We start from the raw sequence: 27,198 nt of genomic DNA on the forward strand, positions 1-27,198 counted from the left end.
ATGCCACCAGAAGTGCCGCAACATGTCCTTCGAAATGTTCTTAGTAATTTTGGTTCGGTTCTCGACATTAGGGACGAACGGTGAAGTATGCAATATTTACTACCAGTGAATAATGGTGTTAAAGCTATTCGGATGGAACTTAAAGCATTCCGACGTCTCTGAAAATCGCAAACCATGATGTTAATTTTTCACATCCAGGACAGGTGCAGACCTGTTTTAGATGTAAAGCAACCACACACTTAAAAGAAAATTGCCCTTTGCAATCGTCAATTCTATAGCTATTACGTAAACATAAACAAGCCAATATTGTTCACGCATCTCCGAACACGGCATCTTCCGGCATTCTGCAAGCACAAACCAAACCCTCAGAATCAAATTGGCCTGAATTAGGGGCATCTGCCTCTCGTAACCCAACCGTCCCCACCACGCCTGCACTTCCAGCTAGTAGAGATGACAAACAATCAACATTTAGTTACAGAACACAACAATCAGAATGACGAGAAACAGCTAGAAGATACTTCCGCAGCAGAGGACCTCGGAGAGACTACCGAAGATGCAGTGAGCAACACAGAAATGGAAACTGATGAAAGTATGCAAAGACGTAAGAAGAAAACAGAAAGTACCAACACCGACGACACTCATGCAACAAAGCATTTCAAGGCAGATTTAGTATCGACCAAGCAGCCCGCTCCGGATGATGTGTGTCGAGTCGAATCGGAGCAAGGAACATCAAGCACATATGAGCTAGAACAAGGCGAAGGTGAGGAAGACAAGCAACAATACACAGAACACCACATATCACCACGGGACCCCCGCTTGAAGAGCACCGATTCGGCCAAGACTTCCCCGGAACACAAGACCGCAAAAGACAAATCCAAACCGCCCAGACACCATCCATATGCCGTCTACGGGCGAACAAAAGAGATAACCAAAAGCAATAATAACAATAATAACGAAAAGGATTGATCGTCAGTATCAAAGCCTCACCCCCCATTCCAGCTCACATCATGTTTTCCGCAATTAATCTCCCTTGGCTTTGGTTATTATTGATTCTAAGCTCTCCTTTAATGAATATTAGTCGCACATATGTCACGATTAATATAAACTGCATCAGAAGCCATCACAAACAACTTTTATTGGGAGATTTTGTGTATAGTAATGATATCGATAGCCTCTTCTTGCAGGAAGTAAATTTACAGAATCTCGATTTTCTTGGTCCCCGTTATAATTACATTTGCAACGTAGGTGATGAGCAACGAGGTACTGCCATAGTGTATAGACATGGAATAAATGTAATTTCCAGTGAAATGCACCCAAGCGGACAACTAACCTCGGTACTTACCGACATGAACACTCTGTACGTAAATGTCTATTTGCATTCACGCACAAATCGTAAACACGAACGTGAAGATTTTTTCACCAACCAAATGCCCTTTTACTTGCGACACAGATTCCACAAAATCATGCTGGCAGGCGACTTCAATTGTGTCCTGACAGCAAAAGACCAAAAGCCAGAATATCATCCTTACCCTGCATTGCAACGCATGTGTCAAGATTTAAACCTCATCGACTTATGGGAAGTAGTTCATGGGAATGCCGATGGATTTACATACTTTCGCAACAACTCAGCTTCCAGACTTGATAGATGGTATACCAATAAAGGTTGCCAAGTAGACGTACAAAATATAACTAATACTTCAGTGCCCTTTTCCGACCATCATTGTGTAATTGTATCCTGTAGAGCTGACTATACCACTCCACCATACGACCGCAGCTACTGGAAATTGACTTCCCGATTACTACATGATGAACAAGCAGCTACAGAATTCAAAGAGCTGTGTAACTCATTACACACACGAACACAAAAATCCAACAAAGATGCGTTTCAGGCATGGACGTCTATATATAAACCCGCTATCCAATCCTTCAAATGGAAAGGCATCGAGCAAGCACACGCACGGCGATCAACATTGAATTTTTATTATTCTGTAATTCATGAGCTGCATAAGAAGCAAATGGAGGGGCAAAACGTTTCGGTGGAACTTAACGACGTTAAACAGGTTATCTGTGAATTGCAAAAACGCATTATGGAAGGAGTACGAGTTGTTCTCGAAACAAAACAATCATTGTGGAGGAAAAAACTGCACTTTTTCATGTTGCCAAAGAGAAACAAAACGGCCAATCTCGTTTCATTTCAAATATTCATTGCCCAACAACCAGGTCGCCCATACAACACTCCAATGCCTTACAGAAGCGGTGCGCTATTTTGGCGATCTCTACTAACACAAGGACAATGATTTACAGGCACAGCACGAGCTTCTATCGCAAATCACACCAAAACTAGATGAGAATGAAGCCAAAGCAATGACGAGGGAAATCTCTGAACTTGAACTGGAAGCTGCCATCAACGAATCTAGCGGACATTCAGCACCAGGGCCGGATGGATTGGACTACAACTTTTATAAAGTATTTTGGAAACTTCTGAAACAACCTCTCCTGTTAATGTTTAATGTGATCCTTCGAGAAAATCCACTATGTCCTTCCTTTAACGAAGGCATAATAATTTTAATTCCTAAAACAACGCCGGCGAAAAGAATGTCAGATTACCGACCTACAACACTGTTAAACACAGATTATAAGATCTCCTAATACTATCCTACCAACACAGGAAATCCTAAATTCAAAATTAATATATCAAAATCTGCTGGAATCAACCGAAAGGAATATCCGTATTATGGAGAAATATCCTAATCTGAAAAGGGAACAAATCTGGAAAACTTTTAAAATCCCCCACATTCCCACAGATTGGAAGGCAATTGTTTACGCGGTGGTAAACGAAACTCTGGCGACTGAATTCAAAAAAATTCCAACACAGCATAACAGCATCACCAATCTGCAAAGATTGTGGCCAGTTAGATACTATACATCACCGTTTAATATTATATCCGAAAATAAACAACATTTGGTTATGGATGAATGAACGCATGACACAACTAAACCTTCGGCAAACTTAAATATTATACGTAAACTGCTACTACACATGGAAGCGGATAGGACAATCAACACGACAATTCAACTGATTTTTGCAAGTGCGTATATACATACGGTAATAGACGACCAACAAAAGGAATAAACCAACTTAGACAAAAACTGCAACAACATTACAATATCATCGCCCCACATATGAGTAATACAACGGCGAAAATATTCAGTCAATTGCTGAAATAGTGGCTTTTGGTTTACTGTTCGTGGAGAAATGTCAGTTTATTTATCCCCATGTAAAGATTGCTTTTATCTTGTATAAATATTTATGTCTAATAATATTGTACCAATGCGAATGGGAAAGGTAAACGGAGTGGGGAACTTAGTGCGTATGTATGTCTGAAATTAGCATTGTACCTCTTGTTACTAAGAGTAAAGAATACACGAGAAATTGTATGTTACGAACGTTTGGTCTACATAATTTGTTGGGGCTCATCTTTATAACCCAAGCTATATATATGTATGTATGTATGTATGTATGTAGCGTTTATTGCATACTTCCTCCCCCCCTCCGCAATTCATTTGGAAAGTGCCTTAATGTCTCCCATGAAATGTAGGTTACTAAGTTCAGCTATTTGAACTGGTGGATTCTCTTCAATGGTTAATTGTGGAGTATGGATTAATGCATTGAGATTTCTTTCTTTCTCGTTATATTCCTCTTTCATTGTTACGGCTGTTGAAACTGAGCTGTCATGTCGGGGAACACTGAAGCTTGAATGTGTGCGTGTGTGCGTGTGTTTACTTATTTTATAAGGGCATATCTATACTAATAATAAATCTGTAGCCGAAATTTTTCTGGTAATTTTCGATTTTCCAAAAATAATTGGTCCTAACATATATAATTAACCACCCTGAAACCGAAAATCGCATTTTTGAAATTTTTGTTTGTATGTCTGTCTGTATGTTTGTTACCTTTTCACGCGATAATGGCTGAACCGATTTATATGAAAATTGGAATATAAATTAAGTTCGTTGTAACTTAGATTTTAGGCTATATGGCATTCAAAATACTTTATTTAAAAGGGGGGTTATAAGGGGGCCTGAATTAAATAAATCGAAATATCTCGCTTATTATTGATTTTTGTGAAAAATATTACATAACAAAAGTTTCTTTAAAAATGATTTCCGATAAGTTTTATTCTTTACAAAATTTTGATAGGACTGATATTTAATGAGATAAATGAGTTTTAAAATTAAAATAACGCCATCTAAGACGGTGCAATGAATTAAGAACAAATGACTTCGTCTATAAGGGGCCTTGGACAACAACAATCGAAACAGGGACCTTGGACATCAACAATCGAAAGCTATTAAACATAGCCTACAGAGAATGTTTCTGTGTATTAACCGATTTGTATAATTAATTATTATTTCACCATTGGAAAGTGTAGTTTCTCTAGATGGACGTAATGCTATAATGTTATTACAGTAACGTCTGAGTAAATCGAGGACAGGTAAGATTAAAATAGCTTCTTATGCACAGAAAATTTGATAGGCTATTTTGTACATTCGTTTTCCGTATTTCTTAAAATAATATTTATGTATACTCATTTTAATTTCAGAGAATTAACGAACAACGAGAGTGTAGTGATTTAGTATGCAGTAATAGTACGTTAGCTTAGCAATCCATTATTTTATAATTCAAATTTTAACTACTGTATACTCAATTTAATCGTGTTAAAATGCATAAAATATATATGCAATAAATGCAGTGCAAAAAATTGGGTAATGAGCGAAGCAGATTATGTTGCGCTGTTGTAAAATTTGTTCCCTGGATCAAACGTCCTATTTTAATTATGTAATTACTTTATATTTATTTCTAACAGGTGCAGCGTAGAGCACGGGTACGGCTAGTCTATTATAATTATATAGTGTGAAATTACTTCAGATCGTATATGAATAAAAATCCTGTTATATACAATGTTTGTTGTGCAATAAATTTGAGAATGAATTAAAAATAACTATAATAATAATAATAATAATAATAATAATAATACTAATACTAATAATAATAATAATGATAATAATAATAATAATAATCTGTACTGTAGAATGTAACAAGAAAAACAACATGCAATTTCAAATCTTGTATAGCTAAACGTACAACATTTCAATTTCTGAAATATGAGGAAATTTTACATGAGATCATAAAAAGACAATAAGCTCTAATTTATACGCAGAACAGTACAGTTGGTAATACTTCCTCATTTTTTTACATCATATCGTAGCTCCGTGTGTTTCTAAACAATACAATTTTAATTATTAGTTTCATGTAGTGAAAGATTGAAGTGTCAATTTGTTAATTGAAATAATTCTAGAAATGCAACAAAGAAGATTATGTTTCCAACTTTTAATTTCACTGTAAGTAATGTGAATTATATAAATATGTTGGTTGCATTACTGTAATGTACACATTGTAATTATGTTAATTTGTGCGGTTAATGTGCTTATATGAGGCAATGTCTAAATAAGTTATTATACATAATTATATTTGGTAAGGTAATCACCGTATATATCCTGGTTTTATACAGTGTAATGTAAAATTCACCTGTCAAATAAAATTTATTTAAAAAAAATCCACGAGCACTGTTGTATGTGGTTGTGTCCATGGTTAGACAGTCCGTAGCCTACTGTATACATATATATATATATATATATATATATATATATATATATATATATATATATATTATCTTGTGTTAGGTTCTTATGTTTCTTTCGTAAGGAACGGACTATTTTTGTGTTCACAATTTGTATTGAATAGGAAGCTTATATTATGACGTGCATTAATCCCATTAGTGTTGTTAACATTTTGAAACTGAAAGTTGATAAGGTGTATGGTGAAATAGTCGGAGAAGGAGCAGAAGATGAAGCATTTCCGTATGAATTTCTACTACTTCAACATGGCAAATATAAAAACAGGACATTTATTCTAACGTGTGACACTTTAGACGTCGATAGTGATTCGGATAGTGGCGAAACTTTGCATGAAGGAAGTGTAGATTCAGAATGTGATCCAGGACCTTGCTCTAGTGAATACGAACCTTCAAGTCCTCAAAAACGGAGTAATCCGCACACGAAAAAATGCAAATGTTCTTGACAGGTACAAAAGAGTACGGAACTGTATGAGAGCCTGAAAACCCTCGGAAACAACTAGAATATAATTACACCTGCAGCAAAAAAAAAAAAAAAAAGTGCACAGTGAAATATGTAAAAAAAAAAACTATAGAATATAAAAAAGTCTCCCAAATCAAGCATTCGGGACACTATAAAAAAAAAGAAATGCTATATGCGTTCAAGGTATCCCGCCAACAGAACCTAACTGTCCACGATTTTAATTTTAAAAAACTAGGCTATATTATCAGCAAAAAATCAGATACTTGCATGTGAAAAGTTTCTTCGACGTTTTAAGAAACAAAACAGAATGAGCTCCATAAAAATAACAGAAAGAAAAGATGTACAGGATGAGTCTATATTAATTGAAACAACAAAACATTTTGTGACAGATATAAACAAAATTACTTCTTAAGTCCCATACAATGCTGACTGTGTATTCACCACCGATCGGTCTCGATTTGAATACGAGATGATATGTGGCAGGATTTTATCACAGACAGATGAAAAGAAAACCCATACAGTTATGCAATCATTATTTTCTATCACGCATTCCTACAGTCTAAAGGTCCATATTTCATCGGATGGCACCTTAGGAATTCGATTTTACATTTGCTTCCAAGAACCGAAAGGAGAGTTTGGGTTCAAAGTTAAACTATTGAAAGGAAAACTCCATTTAATCTTGTAGTTGATGCTAGCAATTTAGGAAAACTCACAAAAAACCATGTGAAATGATGGCTGATGAGTCAGTTCATTGCTGATGTTAAGAATGATATGTGCCGTTCAGAGCAGAAGTGGTGTAAGTAAAAAATGGGCAGTCTAATGAGAGTTAAAGTAAAATACAGCGCAAAGTAGCAATTAATATGTCCTTCTTGCTATCCACTGACTACTAATAGTTTAAATAAACTGAATATTAATTGCTACTTAGCGCTATATTTTACAGAATTTTTACTTTAAACCTCATTACCTAATTTTTACTTACACCACTTTTGCTTTGAACGGCTCATATATTACTTCTACTAGCTTCATGGAGTGAAAACTGATAAAAAACATTTTTAATGATCCCGAAATAAAGATGTTTTTAAATAATAAAACAAGTCAGACGCAAATAATTCCCCCCAAGACCTCTAGGTTTGTGCAGCCACTTGACGTTTACTTTTTCCGGCAGTATAATATTGTAATTCGGAGAATAGAAGACTATTTCGGACACAAATCATAATTGAAAATAGTACAGAAAATGTGCATGGTAGTTTTATAATAAAATTACGCTCTATTGTCTATCATCAGTTCTGTTCCCTTGTACTGCAAGACATGTTAGTACAAGCGTGGCGATGTAAGATACATACTGGACAATGGTTTTCGAAATATTCTTAAAACTCTGCGTCATAACAGTTGAGAATGTGAAATGGAAGATTGTGAAGAAGCAGCATTTGTTAAATGTCTGTACTGTTGCATGACCCTTTGTCCGAACCACTTTGACTTTGTTTTGAATCCACACTCCATCGATAAGGTAAGAGTATTTTAAGTTTTAAATTTATTTAGAATGTAATATGAAGGTATTATGTGAAACAAGGATGAATAGTATAGATTTAGAACTTGCTGCTTGTTGTTCTGCTTGCATTTAGCGCAAGAGTAGCATATCTACGTCCTTGTTTAAAATTTTTATATATCGGTAATAAAAAGAAATCGATATAAGCAAATATTACCACGTTGTTTTCTCATACAAAAATTAGCTTCTATAATTTATATTGAAATAGCCGCGGCCCAGTTGGGACGGTTCCCTTGTCAGTGCAATTGATTCATTATGTTGTTTAAAATGTTTTTTTTTTTTTTGTAATGTATGAAGGGGAAATTATATGTAAGGTCTATATAGAATTCCAAGCAATCTGATTCCGAGTTCAGAGGCTGGTTTTTAGCTTTATCTTGACTTACAAAGCGTATGTGGCGCCTAATGAACAGAACCCTCTTTTTCTTTGGTATTAGCGATAAACGCGAAAATCGATTTTTAGTTGTGGTTAGAGATACAGTATGTGCATGTTTACTGTCAAGTATAGTTCATCTATGACAATATTTTACAGGCGAATTTCCTCGATAGATATTAAAAGTAGTGTATTTTTAATTTAACTTGATTTAACAGAAAGTGAAATGTAGTTTTCCAAGGAAATACAGGTAAACATTTTGACGTTATCTTATTTATATACGTAGAGACCAACTAAAAGTATATTTGCCTGCCAGTTAATACAGGGACATCATTTTATTTTTACTTCAATTTTTATTGTACCTGAGTTTTTGAATGTACTTCACTCCCACCCCTTCTACTAATGAAGTTCCTCCACACAGATCCAAGACCCCTAGCGTAAACAGCACTGAGTTAGCGAGTACAGTACGTTCCAGAAATATGTTCGTGATTTCCAGTAACGAAAGAGCTTTCAATATTGAATCATATTTTCGCACAGGCACTATCCGTTGTCTACGTCGCATCCAGATTTCCCCCACCTGCTTCTGTTGGCCCCTCTGTAAAAGCTGGGCTGTCTTAGCTCTTTTCTGAAAACATTAATTTCTGTTAGGAATTGGACGTTTACGTAGTATTATACAACTGTTTAAAATAACTTAAATAAAAGGGCCTCGTTAAGTAAGTAACTGTCACGTGATTTCCTCCCTTTCTGCGATCTTGCGGCATAACCACTTGGACGGACAGTAGATAGCATGTCTGAGTAATTTTATCTGTGCGGGTAGGGCAGAAGTGAAGATTGACTTTACAGTACGTAAGGTACTCTTTTATAGAGTAGGTACAGAATTATTTCAACATGTGTTACTAGTACGAAGGACGAAACTGACAATTGGAATTAGATGCAGTAATCTATAGTGCGATAATATGCACAAAAGAACTGAAGCCTGTATCGAAATGAACGGCCACCATTTTCAAAAATGTGTTCAAATATTCATATTAAGAGTATTTTTCAATTTAACTTCATTCTCTATATTGTACGCTAATGTGCTGCAGACAGTATAATATACACTGCATAATGAATATGTCCGAATGGATAGCTCAGTTCGTAGTAAAAAAACACTTATTGTTAATACTGTACTATATTTTGATTAAACAAAAACGTAATGAAAATTATCGAACTCAAAATCGCGATATTTCCTAGTTTACGTAAAGGGATGAACTACTTTTCTTCCCTCCTATACCTAGCAGAGTGATTTGTTTGTGTTTTACGCCAGTATCATCGAACTACAGTTATGGAAGGGGGTAGCAAACTGTATTTCCGGTTCTCTAACGGTATAGCCAGGTTAATATTAAAAATGTTAGTAAAAATAAAAGGATGTCCCTGTACATAGCTCGATCACCCCTTGGGAACGTTGCTTTGGGAACATAAAACGATAATTTTAGCGGTACTTCATACTATGAGTTTTTGTCAGATCATTCTGATATTTCAGCAACACAGAAAGAATTTGACGATTTCCTAATTCAGGCAATGAATCTATGCAAACAATTTTCACTGGTTTTCATTCTATATACTTGGTAGGTGTAGCAGATAATTCCTGAAGTGAAGTGATAGTGTAAAGATGGGGCGCAAAACCGAAACAAGTGCGTCTCTTCGTTTTGTGGAATACTGTAGCCATGGGTTTTCTTTAAATGATTTTCATTTTCTTAATTCTTACAAGACGTCCTCAGTGAAATCGGAAATTATTGCAACATCTCGTATGTTACAGTTTGCTCTATTTCACTGATTGAAATTAAGAGAAATTGAAAGTAATAATTATGTTATTTACTTCACTATAATATATTGCCGTTCATAATGTCCCACAACTAAACAATGTATCAAATATTATAATAATCTTACATAATATCCGCAAAATAATAACAATATTAATATAATTATTTTACTTTTATTATTATTATCATCTTTATTATCATCTATTTAAATATATCCGGTACACAAGAACAACATGGGGAATGCAAGGAGAACAAGGGGAATCCAAGGAGAACACGGGAAATACAAGGAGAATATGGGGAATTCAAAGAGAACAATGGGATTACGAGGCAAACAAGGAGATTATGGAAAGAATAGGGGGAATGAGAGGGAAATAGGAAAAGTACGAGGAGAATAGGAGGATGCAAAGAGAACAAGATTAGTACAAGGAGAATGGGAATATGCAAGGAGAATTCGAGGACATAAAAGTAATTAAGAGAAGAACAGTGGAAATGGGAGAAGAACAGGAGAGGATACTAAATACAAATCTGGGTTTTATTTTCGAAATTCAAAAATTTTACAAAACACTTCGACTTTGACACTCCTTTTTAATTGTCATCTTCGCGCTAAATTGGAATATGCCTCAGTAATTTGGTCACCCACTTGCAAATTATATAGTAATGAAATTGAAAAAATATTTTAAAAACGATTCTCAAATTATCTGTATTTTAGAAAATATCATTATTCGGCCCTCCATAACAAAATTTCGTACAACAATCTACTTGCTGAATTTATTTAATGTCTCTTGAAAGTCGTAGATTACCTGCTGAGCAACTTTTATTGTATAAAATATTCAACGGTCTACTGGACAATAGCGAAATTTTATCACAAATGCAGATTAACGCTAGAACATCACATTTAAGGAATCGTCAATAATTGTTATATTATAAAAAAAAAACCAAACACTTCAGCACATAAAAATTCAAAGCGTTAAAAATGTTTTCAAATTTCAATGAAATATGTAAAACATAGGATCTAGCCTAGATTTCAGCATTTCTTACATGAAATATAAACATTTTATTATTAAAATACTGAAGTTACTTGATTTTAAATAGTATTGCTATCTATTTGTTACTCTGTAATTTGCCAATTATAGCTATATTTTACATTTTTGGCTATGATATCTATACTTACCTATTTTTCATTTATATCTATATCCGTGCCATTATTTAGATAGTATCTATTTGTCTGTGCTTTTTTTTATTTTTTCATTTTCAATTTGTACTTACACATATCTTGCAATTGTATCTGTTTCATCTCTTTTTTCATGTTATCTGCAATATTGTGTTTTAAACAAATTTCTGTACTGTCTATTGTAATTGGGCTTAGCCCTGTTATAGGCATATATAAATGAATGAATGAATGAATGAATGAACAAGCAAACTAACAAAGGAATGAATGAATGAACAAATGAACAAAAGAACGAATGAATGAACAAACGCATGAATGAATGAACAAATGAACAAACGAACGAATGAATGAATGCATGCATGAACGAACATACGAATGAATGAATGAACAAATGAACGAACAAACGAATGAATGAATGAATGAACAAGCAAACTAACAAACGAATGAATGAGTGCATGCATGAACGAACAAACGAATGAATGAATGAACAAATGAACGAACGAATGAATGAATAAATGAATGAATGAACAAGCAAACTAACAAACGAATGAATGAATGAATGAACAAATGAACAAACGAACGAATGAATGCATGAATGAACGAACAAACGAATGAATGAATGAACAAATGAACGAATAAATGAATGAATGAACAAGCAAACTAACAAACGAATGAATGAATGAATGAACAAATGAACAAACGAACGAATGAATGAATAAATGAATGAATGAACAAGCAAACTAACAAACGAATGAATGAATGAACAAATGAACAAACGAACGTATGAATGAGTGCATGCATGAACGAACAAACGAATGAATGAATGAACAAATGAACGAACGAATGAATGAATAAATGAATGAATGAACAAGCAAACTAACAAACGAATGAATGAATGAATGAACAAATGAACAAACGAACGAATGAATGAGTGCATGCATGAATGAACGAACGAATGAATGAATAAATGAATGAATGAACAAGCAAACTAACAAACGAATGAATGAATGAACAAATGAACAAACGAACGAATGAATGAATAAATGAATGAATGAACAAGCAAACTAACAAACGAATGAATGAATGAACAAATGAACAAACGAACGAATGAATGAGTGCATGCATGAACGAACAAACGAATGAATGAATGAACAAATGAACGAACGAATGAATGAATAAATGAATGAATGAACAAGCAAACTAACAAACGAATGAATGAATGAACAAATGAACAAACGAACGAATGAATGCATGAATGAACGAACAAACGAATGAACAAATGAACAAACGAACGAATGAATTAATTAATTAATTAATTAATGTATGAATGAACGAACGAACGAATTAATGAATGAATTAATGAAGGAACGAAGGAAGGAACGAACGAATGAATAAACGAATGAATCGATAAATGAATAAACTAACAAGTATACAAATGAATAAACAAATAATTATACAAATGATTAAACAAATAAGTATACAAATGAAGAAATAAATAAGTATACAAATGAAGAAATAAATAAGTATACAAATGAATAAATAAATAAGCATACAAATGAATAAATAAATAAGTATACAAATGAATAAATAAATGAGTATACAAATAAATTAATAAATATGTATACAAATGAATAAATAAATGAATATTCAAATGAATAATTGTTTGTTGTTAGATTGTTTAATATTCTATTTAATGAATATGTAAATATTAGTAAAATTCTTCAATGCATCACGTGAGATATTTGAACATATGCCTGAAGATGCCAAATAGGCGAAAACGTTATCAACATATTATTTAATTCAATGAATTATTATTCATATGTTTAAATATTTGTTGTTCTTTCTTAAATACCGATAAGTCATTTTGACAGAATCTCATTCTATAAAGATTCTTATAAGAGTAATGTAGACAAGTAATACATAGTTACCAGGAATAGGATAGAGGGAAGATAAAGGAGGACTACTACTACTACTACTACTACTACTACTACTACTACCACTACTACTATTACTACTACTACCACCACCACCACCACTACTACTACTACTACTGCTAGCAGCACTGCTACTAATACTACTACTGCCACTGGTACGTCTACAACTACTACTACTACCACCACCACTACTACTGCTGCTACTACTACCATTAGTACTACTATTGCTACTAGCAGCACTGCTACTAATATTACTACTGCCAATGGTACGTCTACTACTACTACTACTATTACTACTACTACCACCACTACTACTACTGCTGCTACTACTACTACTATTAGTACTACTACTGCTACTAGCAGCACTGCTACTAGCAGCACTGCTACTAATACTACTACTACTGCCACTGGTACGTCTACTACTACTACAACTACTACAACTACTACTACCACCACTACTACTACTACTGCTACTAGCAGCACTGCTACTAATAGTACTACTACTACTGCCACTGGTACGTCTACTACTACTACTACTACTATTACTACTACTACTACTACTACTACTACTATTAGTACTACTACTGCTACTAATACTACAGCTTAGGAGCCACAATCAGATAGTTCATCCTTTCCAATTACACAAAATAAAAATAAAATATTTTTACTAAAATAATAAATTTTCCAGTTATAATTTTAAAATTTAACTGCGTTGTGATTTCCAAAAAAAATTACACACTCACCATTAGCGGCCCGCGGTTACAAAGGTTGGCAGTTCTGCATAAAAAATAGTGTATTTAGCAAACACATGCTGTTTATTGCATTTAAATCGGATAACGCGTGTAATTACCGCCCCTTTTCAAAGTCGACTGTGCACCCGAAATTGTACTCCAATCATCCGCGCGTCCTACTCACCTCTCACACCTGGCACAAATAGTCACGTAGTGGAGATATGGCACACATGTTGATACCTGAATGAACAACCATCAGGAACTTTCTATCTTCGAACGCTTTTAACTCCTACCGAATTCCGTTATGCCAACTTTTCTAGCCTACACCCGTACCGGCTGATGGAATTATACAGCAGAGAGCTGGGAGTTCCTACAGATTTACAATAAAGTATCGTAGCTTTACCAGTTTCTTGCATTATTAAATTTAATTCTTTGGCATAACAGTGCAAGAAATGAGCTGTGGGACACAATACAAAATCTCTGTGTTTCTCACTCATTACGTTAGCCCCGCCATTAACCGGCACAATTAATTCATGTGGTTCAATTATGACTGAATTATGACCGTTAAGCCTATATTCCATTAAGATAGTTTGCACCAAACTTTCAGCGTCATGTTTTGGTGGCAGTGAAGGGAAATGTCCAATAATTTTATTGTTATCCAGCAATTAATTTTGCATTGTTTTCGTAGTTCCTTTGAATTGTAACGAGCCCTATAAATGATCTTTGAAAGTTTAATCTAAACGTGGAGTAAAGTCAATCAAACTTCGAAATCTTCTGATTCGGCAAGTCCTCACATCGCTAATTCAAATGCGGCACACAATTTAGATAGGCCATATCTATTTTTAGAAACATTTTCAACTTGTTTCTGAATGTTAATCCAATACGCAGAATCAAGCTGTGTTAGAATATTTTAATATATCTAGCAGTGACAAATCTGTTTGACTTGAAATGAGTTTTCGAATTTTCATGCTTTTCTAGTTTTTTAAGTCAAATTAACTAAATCCTTCACTCCGGTCTTTGTCCATGTATTTTCTCCTCTAAACAGAATACACGGGTGGGAGAGAAAGCGTTTTCATGAGCGCAGCAATAAACCAATCGTTTCCATTACACATTTCGGTATTAAAATGACTAGTAGGCTACATGATTTCCTCGACACTTTCCAGAAATTTTAATATATAAATTTGGTGTAGGACGTCCTAATTTCTTAAGTTAACATGCAATTTCTCTTTTAATTTCTAAAAGGGTTGGTCAATTAGGTTTTCATTTCATTTATTTTTAATATAAAATATTTTCTTAGACACACTGACTATTCACATCACACAAACCACAGTACTATAACACACTGGAACTGTAATGATACACAGCAGTCCAGAAGCCTGTGTGTTCTAACGCAGGTCATAAAGAGATGAGGGTGTTGGCGGTTCTTTTGTATATTCGGAGAGAGCTGCTTCGGTTGCAGCTCTAATGCAGTCTTATGGGACGGTGAAGAAAACCAGTTTTCTGCTGCCGACTGCCCTACGTTGAGCTTCAGGAACTGCCGATCACAGATCCGAAAAGTACACTATAGCTAAAATTCTCGAGCAGCTCAAGGCCTCTACAAACAGTAAAATCTCGAATCGAAGGAGAATGAATTGGAAAAATAAATGAAACAATGAAGTAGATTACATAAAAGCACGTTTTACATTTTTAATTTTACAGGTCCATTTAAATGGCGGTTCTGCAGCTCTGCAGTTCTTATTGTAGAGCCGCCCCTGACACTCACCATACTGTGTATTTAATAATAATAATAATTTCTACTTTTGAGTAGTGACTCTCATCTCCGTCCCCTCCAGAATGACTTATAATAACATAAATATTTAATACTTTAATTCACTTATGGAACGGGATTTGTTTATAATGCACATATAAACCGATACACATCCTCCCCAACCCATAACAAGCTGACGTGACCTGCTTAGACTACTTCTGTTACATGTAAATATTATGTTTAAGGGAAAGAGTTGTATAATTTGAAATTTTCTCTATCAGACGGTCATTTTTCATTTTTATATGTAGACATATCATTGCTGTAACAACTGAAATTCGAGATTAGTAAAAATAATTTGGTCAGACGTCTTGGAAAAAAGTGAAGTACCGGGGCACTGTAGATCACCACAGTGAATATATCTGAGCCATTATTAAGATAAATTCAAAACCTCTCTGCCAGTTTACTCCTAAAAGCACATTCTTTAAAAGGTCTATAGCACACTTTTGAATATTCGCTTTCAAAATATTGAAATAAAGAACATATCTTAAGAATCAATTTTAGAGATATATTTTTATAGATACATTAGAGGATATTTTTCAAAGACAACAAAATAACAAATCTCTGTTACACGGAAAAGTTTCCTAATAGCCTAAGAATGTGTGTTTCACATATCATGAATTATGTAGCATTAAGAGTTCGGAAGCTATAAAGATATTTTGTCTGATGAATTTTTCAAATTTCGAAAATTATTTTAAAGAAAATATTTTTCTTTCAAAAATTTACTGGTTTTCTACCACATTGTAAACGTCCTTGCCCCTTGAAAACCCTGTGCACCAGATCTTAAAAATAGCGTTGCAGCAGCTAGCAAAGGCACAAATCTGTATTACAGCCTGTGTAATACACATTTCTCACATATCAAAGTCTATTTTACAGCAAAATCATTATTTTTAATTCACTGGATTTCCACCATATTAAAGCCATCCTCCCTCCTTAACATCCCATGTAGCATTTGCAACGAATTTTCCTATTCTTTGTCTTCTTGAATTAAAGTTTTCTTGATATTGCTTGCCTATTTTCATTTAGTTAACATTAAGCAGAAATCTGAATGTTTATATAATAATATATATTTATATAAAGTTAATTTCCCCTTCGTCCATTTCATGTATGGGGGTGAGGTGAGAGTTGCTGGGAAATATGTTTTCCCTTATCATTGGCAACATTTGTTCTTTTTGGTTACGTGGTCATGATTTTACCGTAAAACATTGAGTTTAGAAAAAATATGTTTCAATGTTTTATCATGTTTCCTTATTAAACGGTTAGCTATGTCGAAGTTGTTAATGTAGTTTCAGACAAAGTACCTCATAACCTTTAAAAATTCTAGAACATATGTAAGTGGCTACGGACTGGAAGGTCCGGGGTTCGATCCCAGGTGGTGACAGGATTTTTTCTCTTTACCAAACTTTCAGAACGGCCCACAGTGTGTAATTTCAAGCAGCTAGCCGGCCAAAAATCAATTTTCACACCCTATCTTTAATGCTAAATTCTTATATAGACGTGTTTATAACACTCCAAAGTATACTATCCAAGTGTAGACAGATGCTTACATCTGTTAGGGGACCCTCACAACAGAGCGAAAGTTGCACGTCTGCGATAAGATCATTTACGCTGCAGAGGCGGACTCGAAGTATGTGTTTGGATGGTGCAAAGTGGTAAAGTTAATACAGTATTTTTTCTAATACAGAGTGTGGATATATTATAAGAAGGTATATATACTTACATATAAGGTGATTTTCGTGACAAAAATTATTATCTTATTGTCTAGAATAAGTGTCTGGATAAACATGTGCAAAGAGTTTGAGTTTTACCTTATTATATGAATTCGAGTTGACTTTTAAAAGGTGTAGCCGTCTATCACCTCGATGAAAGTTTGTAGAGATATTCATTATACTTTTCTGAATACGGCGTCGTGATTTTTTTTCTGCAAACAGGTGCATACAGAGTAGCTATTAAATATTTTCAGACACTATGCGGTCCGTAATCAGGAGAGCTGTTTTCCAGATGTGGAATAAGAGCGAGATAAAAGTGAAATTCTGAAATATAATTGAACATTTTGGTCTCAAAGATTACTCTGAAGACATTTTACAGTCAATAAAAAAGTGAATTAAATTTCTATGCTCGAAAATTCGATTACGGTAGGAAAAATACAGCAGAAATGAGAAAAATGTCTTAAAATATAATGCGCTATGTTTCAACCAAGATGCAAAGTCTGAAAATAAAATATATAATACTTTTCCATCTACTACAAAACAATTCCGTTCTGCCAGTACAAGCATTCGAGGACGTCCACGTAAACTTTTCGGAGACTTAACGAAAGATCAAAACGGAAAAAAAAAACTAGTCCACATTTTAAAGAAAGAACGCCAGAAGAAAAGCTTTCTTTTGCCCATATGAATTTCAGAACTTCTAGGAAAAGAGATGCGGCCAATATTGTAGGAGAGCTTTCACTTGCATCACTTCAACGTGCGACAAAATGGAAAAAAAAAATCGTAAAAATTGATTTTGCATGAACGACCAACAAATGTCACCTAATAAAGATCTCACTTTGATTACTGATCTACAGTTGACTTCAAATCAATATAAAGAATTAAGGGAAATACAAAATCTTGTAACAGTTAATTTAGATCCACCGTTTTACTTATTGCGAAACATTGAAGATAGGATAGGTTCAGGCATGTTGACATGACATGTTGTTGACATGATAAAACAAAGCAGTCGCAATAAAAACGATGCAAATACCGCAAGAATATTTTCCAGGGAGGTTTCCACTTTCGCATATATTACGGGAATAGATGGAAATCTAATAAGTCGTTTACACATAATATATCAGAAACCTTTTTCATGCGGTTTTGCAATACTGATGAACGGGCACTTGACATGTACGCAAGGGAGACAAGGGAATTATATTTATGCTTGCACAAATAGTATTATATGCCTACAACCTTCACAAACTCTTGGCTCATGGACAGAAGGTCACAGGACACTATTATACTTACTGGCAACCTATCTGAGGAAGCGAGGAACAAATACTATGTTAGACTTTTCAGAGAAGTCTTCGCAAGAAAAACATCAAGAAAGACACAAATACCGATCTTTTACTCAGGCTACTTATTTCTTTGGACCCTTACATCACCAGTTTAAAGAAATTAAGAAGAGGAAATCGCGGTCGATTTCAATAGTAGTACTGCAGTTGTCTCCGAGCCCCCATTAGTCGGTGCTGTCGAAGGAGAGACTAGCAGCAGGATACAGATTCTGATGGGGATGCATCTGACGTCCGAACGAGTAAGATATGTAGCAATATTCCTTCGCCTTACGCTTTCAATTTCTAAGTGTATTCCACATTATGAACATTAATTTATTTTTTTCACTCGAATCGAATTTTTTTTACAATATTACTATTTTTATTTTCAGTAAAAATAGTTGCTATTTTCATTTTCATTATTAAACACTTATTCACTTCAATAATTGAAGGTATATACTACATTTTATGAAAATTGAGCGATTAGTTTTCGAGAAATGATTTTTGGCCGGCTAGACTCGCTAAATTACACACTGTGCGGCCCTGAGGTTCACTCAGCCTCCTATAAAATTGAGTACCGGGTCTTTCCCGGGGGTAAAAGGCGGTCAGAGCGTGGTGCCGACCACACCACCTCATTCTAGTGCCGAGGTCATGGAAAGCATGGGGCTCTACCTCCATGCCCCCCAAGTGCCTTCATGGCATGTTGCGGGGATACCTTTACCTTTACCTTTTTTTTTTAGAACATACGTAAGTTAAGTACTAACAAGCAAATGCATGAGCTTAGCTTCCAGTAAGCATGTGGTCATTCACACACTAATTTCAGTGCACTCTAGTGGCAGCTTGAGAAAAAGACATTTCTTGGCACAAAAGTGTGCGTTTGTTTTCATGATAGTATTTATATGGCACTATTGTGATAATGTGGCATATTATGCACTATTATGAAGACTGTTCATAATGCTGATGTACAAAAAATTTAATTACCCTCTTAGCTGAATAGAATGTTCTTAATTATTACATTCACGTTTTGAAATTTGTACCTTTTGTGATCTATGGTTAGATAGAGCTGAATTAGTCTCAATGGTATGTTCCTAGCATTGTAATTTTGTAGTTTGCCTAGTAAAAGTGTATGTATGTATGTATGTATGTATGTATGTATGTATGTATGTATGTATGTATGTATGTATGTATGTATGTATGTATGTATGTATGTATGTATGTATTTATTCACAATGCAATGGGTATATACCCGGTGGCAGTGGTAACTAATTACACTCAATAATGACAATAATAAAATTGTTAATTAAAAATACAATTAATGATAATACTAATAATTAATACTAATAATAATAATAATAATAATAATAACAACAACAACAGAGAATACTGTGATCTACTGTATAGAATCAAAAATTGTGATCGATCCAGAAAGACACAATTTGATGCTATAATAATGACAGTAATACTTACTTACTTACAAATGGCTTTTAAGGAACCCGAAGATTCATTGCCGCCCTCACATAAGCCCGCCATTCGTCCCTATCCTCAGCAAGATTAATCCATTCTCTATCATATCCCACCTCCCTCAAATCCATTTTAATATTATCTTCCCATCTACGTCTCGGTCTCCCTAAAGGTCTTTTTCCCCTCCGGCCTCCCAATTAACACTCTATATGCATTTATGGATTCGCCCATACGTGCTACATGCCCTGCCCATCTCAAACGTCTGGATTTAATGTTCCTAATTATGTCAGGTGAAGAATACAATGCGTGCAGTTCTGTGTTGTGTAACTATCTCCATTCTCCTGTAACTTCATCCCTCTTAGCCCCAAATATTTTCCTAAGCAACTTATTCTCAAACACCCTTAATCTCTGTTCCTCTCTCAAAGTGAGAGTCCAAGTTTCACAACCATACAGAACAACCGGTAATATAACTGTTAATAATAGCAGTAATAATAATAATAATAATAATAATAATAATAATAATATTATTATTATTATTACTACTATTATTATTATTGTTATTCTCTTGTTAACTAACTTAAAACGTTTCTTCCGAAAAAAAAAACTGATATTTAACATCTCCTATTGTACCATGCGAGAAAAAAAAATTATACTAGAGCTGTGATACAGTGCGCACAAGAAGCGGCATAAGTAGCATCGATTTTCAAGTCATTATATTTCGTAAACTAGGAAAAAACGAAACGAATCACTATCACCACATTTTTTAACGAACGAAAATTAGCTTAAATATGCATTTCCATTAAATTCAAAGTACACGACGTGGGACAATTCCCTTGTAAAATTTTCGCTTAGCTATAGTTGTCTGAAATCAAGATCAGATGATACAAGGGCACAACATTTAATGAATGAGCCGTTCAGAGCAGAAGTGGTGTAAGTCAAGAACGGGTAATGAGGATTGAAGTAAATATTCTGTAAAATACAGCGCAAAGTAGCAATTAATATTCACTTTATTTAAAGTATTAGTAGTGAGCGGATAGCAAGAACGACGTATTAATTGCTACTTCGCGCTGTATTGTACAGAATATTTACTTTAAACCTCATTATCCGATTTGACTTACACCGCTTTTGCTCTGAACGGCTCAAATAACTTGTTAAGTTTGAGCAAGGCATTGAAACTTGTGTTGTCTGTTAGGTAAAGTGAGACAGCGTAGGACTAACGCGATGGGTGCATATTCTGGTTACAACATGTTTATCTTGAGGCCATAACTGCATAACACTAACAAAGATATTTGATAAAGTAAAAGTGTTTAGAAACAAACAGCGGCACACCCACTGGGGAACTACTCGGGCTCAAGCTTCCTAAATGATAATGAAAATAATAATAATAATAATAATAATAATAATAATAATAATAATAATAATAATAATAAAACGGAAAAAGAAAGAAAAAAAGAAGGAAGAAGGCCAAAGGTTTTAATGCTTGACGAGTCTTATCTACAAGTAGGCCTATTACTGTGGGAAATGTATGATGTTTGAAACAGTTTATTTTTAATAGGCTTCTATGTGGATAGATTTTTAGATTTTGGAAAGCTCAAACTTTCGATAATGTTCGAAGATATGTAAATTTTGTTTGGACAATATTTAGTAGCCGTAAACATTCCCTGTCAGCCAATCACATACAGTGACCCTGTCTGTACTTCTGAGTCCATCTACGCTTTGCGTACAGCTTTAATGTTCGTCTGATATGAATAGCTTCCCATGGTTATATTTTTAGGTGTGCCACTGGAAACAAGTAAGAAATGGTAAATATGAACTCACCAAAAATGTTAAAGACAAGGATGTCTCTTGTCCTCTTTTCTGTAGAGGAAAGAAATGCCAGTCTGTATTACAATTCAAGTCATTATATCATTTGTTTAAAGCGAGTCAAATAACACTATTTAGGTGGGATGTCTTCGTTGAGGTGCCAGGTGTCATATTCTGGTATAATCATCTCCTCTTGCACTTCTGTAAAGACATAAAGTGCCATTCTGTAACATAATTTATTTGTTTAAAGCCAGGTAAGTGACATTAATTACGTGAAATGTCTTTATTTAGTTGTTTAGATATCTTGTCCGGGTATGTTGTCTGCAAAGAAATTCAATTCAAGTCATTAAATCCTTTGTTTAAAGCAATGTAGTCACATTTATCGTTGATAAATTACATCGTTATTTGCAATATAGCGTGGCTTCTTCCTATTTCGCCCGCAATTTTTCAGTGACACGAATTGCTGCCAAGTATAATCTCTCAACGCTTGCATTCCGTAACATTTACGATTAGCGGAACAGCAAGATATCCCGTCCTTCAACCAGAAACTGTTTTTGCTCAAACATCATTACCAGTATTCGAGTTATTTGTTATCTGCCGTAATTGCAAGGTGAAACATTAGTGTTGCTACTGCCCAGAACTGAGGTTCGATTGACATCACAGTGATACCTCTAAATTTATTGTCAGATTTATTTAGCGGGAAAGTATTGAAAAATAGTCAATTAGTCAGAATTTCTCCCACACAGGTGCTTGTTTTCACTGGATGGCAATTGTTCCCTCTTCATTGCATACATCGCCAACTAGCTACATACTACTCTAGTCAGACTTCAGATGTATGCAAACAATTCTTCTTCCTCTAAAGAACAAATTCATTTCTTCATAGTGTACTGCCCAGGTGCAAGTCTTTCACTGCAAACCCAGCTTTCTCCAATCTTTTCTATTTTCTGCTTCCTCTTTGTCTCCTCATATGATCCGTTATCTTACTGTCGTCAATCATCTGATATCTTCTTCTGCCCCGAACACTTCTCCCTTTCACCATTCTTTCCAGCGCACCCTTCAATAGGCAATTCTTCTCAGTCAGTGATCCAAATAATTATTTTTCTCTTCTGATCAGTTTCAGCATCATTATTTCTTCATCCACTCTATCCAACACAGCTTCATTTCTTAGTCTGTCTGTCCACTCCATTTTCTCCATATCCACATTTCAAATGTTTCTATTTCCTTCTCTTTACTTCCTATCCATGTTTCTGGCTCATACAATACTCCACTTCACACAAAGCACTTCACTAGTCTCTTTCTTAATTCTTTTTTTCACAGGTCCGCAGAAGATACTCTTTTTTCTATTAAAAGCTTCCTTTGCCATTGCTATCCTCCTTTTGACTTCCTGGTAACAGCTCATGTTACTGCTTATAGTACATCCCAAGTATATGAAGCTGTCCAATTGCTCTACTGCCTTATTTAGAACTCTGTAATGTACTTTCTTCATTTTTCTTCCTATGACCGTGGTCTTCGTCTTGTTTGCATCTATCTTCATCCCATACTTAACACAGCGGTCATATAACCCCAGTAGCATACACTTTAGTATCATCTCCTCTCCTGCTAACAACGCTATATCATTACCGAATCTTTTGCACTTTATTCTTTTTCCTCCTACTATCACACATCCCATGTTCTGAAAACAGTTCTTCACTAAATACTCCAGGTAGATGTTGAACACGGTAGGTGTTAGAGGGCACCCTTGAAGTATTCCTTTCCCTATTTCACTTCTTTCTGACATTTTTTTCTCCTATCCTGACTTAGACTCGTTGTTGCAAATAAAGATTACTGAATAGCTTTCTCTCTTTCTAGTCCACACTTATTTATTTAGGATCGCCGTCAGTTCATTCCAATCCACTCTGTCAAACCCCTTTTCTAGGTCCACAGATACTACACATATACTTCTTTATTCTTTTCTAGGTATGTTTCGCCGATTGTTGGTAGCAGTTCAATCACATAACTTTTCTTTTCTGAAGCGAAACTGCTCTTCGTCCAACTCTTCTTCTTAGAATTAAAACGTCGATTTAGTACTCGCAAGAGAATAAATTTAATGTTGAACTAAACTTGTCTACAGTTATATATATGTATATGTATATGTATATATATATATATATATATATATATATATATATATATATATAATTGCATTTTTCTCAGAAAACATCGCACAACGCAAATTATGTTTATATGTTGATTTCAGGTTATAATTACAGCTGAAACTAAAATTTAATTTCCATACATATCATTAAGGATGCTTACTTCACTACACCACGCAAACATTTAACGAGTAGAACAAGTTTGAGGGCCTAAATTATACTAAACATTTTAGAGAGTCCGTCAAAATAAAATATGAACCTTTAAGGATCCTGACACCCAATAGGCTGGAAGCCGCTGATCTAAGTAGTCAGAGTACAGAAGCTGCTAAAAGATAGAGGCAGGAGTACATTATTATCTAAGTTCGATACGTAATCTCTTACCTTTGTCTCCGGGACAGGCGTTCTTTTCTGGTTTTTTGGCGATCTTCTCACGCTGTTTCTTCCTCTTGCCTTTGGGGCTACTCTTCCTCCTCTGAACTGCTTGGTAATCCGAGTTCTTTTCTCCTGAAGTACTCCTCCCCCATAACACGGACATAGAACTCGCGGAGAGACTCTTTGTCTGGGGGTTTGCAATCTTCGTCCTCTGATCGTCGAGGTGAATAGTGCCGGTACTTCGGGGAGAGGTCAAATTGGACCTTCTTCTTCGGACGATCGGGATCCCGTTCTTCTTGTTTATCCTTTTTCAGGATAGAACGGGGAGGAGGCGGAGACGGAGGCGGAGGCGGAGGCGGAGACTGAGGTGGCGGTGGCGGTGGCGGTGGCTGTGGCGGTGGAGGTGAAGGTGATGGGGATTGTGGTGATGACTGTTCTGTGACCGCCATTGAACCTACTGGTGTGGGGGGTATGTAAAAGTAACGAAATCTTGTGGGATACCGGAGGTCTGTCGTCGTGGATGAAGAGGGAGGTGGATCAGGCGTCGCGGAGTCTTCATCCCTGTCCGCCAGACCACCGTTCTTCCACAGATAGTACCCCCCTATTCCCGCCATCCCAGTCATTGTAATAAGTCTCACCAGTCCTGGCCTCCCTAAGGACATCCGTGCTGCGCCTCCTGCAAATCCACGGCGTCCCGCGAGCGCAGATCCTGCTTTGAAAACTCCAATCGCAGTTCGCAGGATTCCTGAAACATTCGTTCAAAATAGCAAACCATAGTGTTTCCAAGGCAAATTATCCTTCTTGTCGTGCCTGTCGGCCATTTTTTATGACGTCGCACGACAATATCCAAACGCGCGAGTACGTTGAAATACTGATACAATAAAAGATGCGAACGTTTTCACATCTTCTACATTTAAGATATTATTATTATTATTATTATTATTATTATTATTATTATTATTATTATTCACTTCATTAATACTTACGAGTAAAAAATTGATTACTATTTTATAGCTAGACAAGTGTTAAATGCTGACACACAAATACGTAGAAATTCTAATATTTTATTAGAATGCAATGTGCCTACTTATACATAGGTAGTATTCAGGGTGGGTTACTACTCGTTTTGACTTCATACAGTGATAAATATTAGAGAATTTCTATCTTATTTAATTCTGCTGTTCCATAAGATATTTTATACCGACAAGGCAGTGTTGGCATACTACAGGTTTTATTATCGAAATATTACATGTGTAGAGACGACGATGAATGAACGTTATTGGAGGGAGACGGGCTTGAATAAGTAAGATTTTAATGGAAATGAAACAGGAACAATTTCGAAACATTTACAATAAATTTAGAATACTCAGTTTACTGCACTGTACTCTTCCCAGTAAGAATAGCTTACTAAATTTATTTTTGAATACTGTTTAATTCCGACAGTCTCTGATGATGATAATAATAATAATAATAATAATAATAATAATAATAATAATAATAGTAATAATAATAATAATAACAACAATTTATTTTAGCTGGCATAGTTAAGGCCGTAAGGCCTTCTCTTCCACTCAACCAGCAAAAAGTATACAGACATATGTATGAACTTACAAAGAATTCAAATATTTGATTTAAATAAGAGTTACATGTATACAAGAGTTATTTACGAATTAAACAACAAAATACTATGAACTATTATTTAAGCACTGAAATACAAACTGTGTAGCAGAAGTAAGCTAAAATACGTAGAATGTTAATATTTTTCTAATAATGTTAGACAATAGAAAGAGATTATGAGACTATTTTCAAAAGCGCTAGCAGGATGCATGTCTAAAGGAAAAAGTAACAATGTAGTCCGTGATAGTTTAAATCAGTATGATTGGAGTGAAATGCTAAGAAGGTTATCTTTTAAGCTGTTTTAAAAGTGTTTATTTTCTTGCAGCCCCTAATACTTTGTGACAAGGAATTCCATTGTCGCGAGGTGGATACTGTAAAAGATGATGAATAACAAGATGTTCTATGAAGAGGTATACTTAGCGTGCCACGGATAAGTGATCTGATATTTACGTCGTGGTTAGAGTATAGATAAGAGAAACGAGACGAAAGGTAACTTGGTGTTGAGGTGTGCAGAATTCGAAAGAGTAAAGACAAAGAGTGTAAAGTTCTACGTTCTTTAAGTCGGAGCCACGAAAGCCTTGCGAAGGACGGTGATATGTGATCATATCGTCGGATGTTGCACACGTATCTGACGCACATATTCTGAACTCGCTGTAACTTGATTGACAGTTCAGAACTTATGTCACTTAACAAAACGTCACAATAATAGAAGTGCGGCATTACTAGGGCTTGTACTAGGGTAAGGTTTAGTTGCTAGGGCAAGAAGTTTCTCAAGCGACTCAAACAGTGAATGGAGGAACAGATTTCTGATGTCACAGGGTGAGTATTCCACAAGCACGATAGCGAGATTGTGTACGATGAATACGATGATGTCTTATGTGTTGGTATGGTTAGTATGCGGCTATTTTGCATGCGTGTGAAGAGATTGTGATACGATGATAATCAGCCAGCAAGCCTTGAGAAAGTGCTATAGAAGCAGCACCTTCTTTGTCAATAGTGTCTTCACTTGTAAGATACATATGCTGACTGCGAGGACTGTGGCTGCAGTATTTGTTCTTTGTGTTGAATGGGGACAATCACGTTACACACGTGATCAGGAGTTAAGGCTGTTGCAACCATAAGGCAAATTTCTGCATGGCGCAACCTACAGTAGGTTCTGGAATGTAGAATATGTATACACCACAAAAAAATCCGTTCATAAGAAGAAAAGGACAATAATGCAACAAAAAGTAGAACATTTCCTAAAAAAAACCGTAAACCAAAAAAGATTTAAAAAATGC

Source organism: Periplaneta americana, chromosome 5, assembly GCF_040183065.1.
Source record: "Periplaneta americana isolate PAMFEO1 chromosome 5, P.americana_PAMFEO1_priV1, whole genome shotgun sequence".
NCBI classification, from domain to species: Eukaryota; Metazoa; Arthropoda; class Insecta; order Blattodea; family Blattidae; genus Periplaneta; species Periplaneta americana.